Source organism: Nicotiana attenuata, unplaced genomic scaffold (assembly GCF_001879085.1).
Source record: "Nicotiana attenuata strain UT unplaced genomic scaffold, NIATTr2, whole genome shotgun sequence".
Lineage (NCBI taxonomy): Eukaryota > Viridiplantae > Streptophyta > Magnoliopsida > Solanales > Solanaceae > Nicotiana > Nicotiana attenuata.
The window spans coordinates 320,183-321,426 of NW_017670265.1; positions in this window are offsets into that span (position 1 = coordinate 320,183).

Sequence of the window (1,244 nt, forward strand, 5' to 3'; positions counted from 1 at the left end):
AAGTCCAGAGTTAATTTAGAAGGAGAATTCTTATTTTGGAAGCTTGAAGTTGAAAGAATGAACTAGGAATGGAATTTTGAGTAAACGACCTTGGAATCGGGATCTGAAGGTTCCAGCAGGTCCGTATGATGATTTCGGACTTGGGCGTATGCCCGGTTCGAGTTTTGGATAACCCGGGAGCGTTTTGGCGCCTATTGTGGAAGTTAGCACTTTAGAAGGAATTTTATAAGTTTAGCTTAAAGTGCATTTCAGTGTTATCGATGTCCGTTTGGGATTCCGAGACTGTGAATAGCTCCGTATGGTGATTCTGGAGTTGGGAGCGCGATCGGAAGTGAATTCGGAGGTCCGTAGGTCATTTTGGAGCCATTTGGCTAAAGACAGAAATTTGAAGGTTTTTGAGAAGTTTGACCGGAGGTTGACTTTTTGATATCGGGGTTGGAATCCAATTCCAAAAGTTAGAGTAGGTCCGTAATGTCGAATATGACTTGTGTGCAAAATTTGAGGTCAATCGGACGTGATTTGATAGGTTTAAACATCGAAAGTAGAAGTTGGAAGTTCTAAAGTTCATAAAGCTTGGATTGGGGGTTGATTCATGATTTTAGCGTTGTTTGATGTGATTTGAGGCCTCGAGCAAGTCCGTAATGTGTTTTGGGATTGGTTGGGGTCCCGGGGGCCTCGGGTGGATTCCGGGTGGTTAACGGATTGAAAATGAAATTTTTGGACAGCTGAAGGATCTGGTTGCTGGTATTTTCGCTTCTGCGGTGGGTTGGCCGCAGAAGCGGTCCCGCAGAAGCGAAAAGGGAGCCGCAGAAGCGGGTTTTGGTCAATGGCTTGAGGACCGCAGATGCGGTCAAGGTTCCGCAGAAGCGGGACCGCATCTGCGGAGAGGGGGTCGCAGAAGCGGAAGCTGGGGAGGCCTGGGAGGACCGCAGAAGCAGCCTGGTGACCGCACCTGCGGAACCGCAGAAGCGGTCAAAGGACCGCAGGTGCGAAAATTGCTGGAGACAGAGGGGTTGTTTTAAAGTCGGATTTGGGTCATTTCTCCTTCATTTTTCAAGGCTTGGGCGATTTTGGGGAGCTTCAAAGAGGAGATTTTCGTCATCTATGTTAAGGTAAGTTATCCCCACCTATTTTTGAGTTGAATACATCAATTATGTATGGATTCAGGCTTGGGAAATTGTAGAAAATGGAGGTTTTTGGTGGAAACCTAGAAAATTATATTCTTGGAATTTAGCCACGAATTT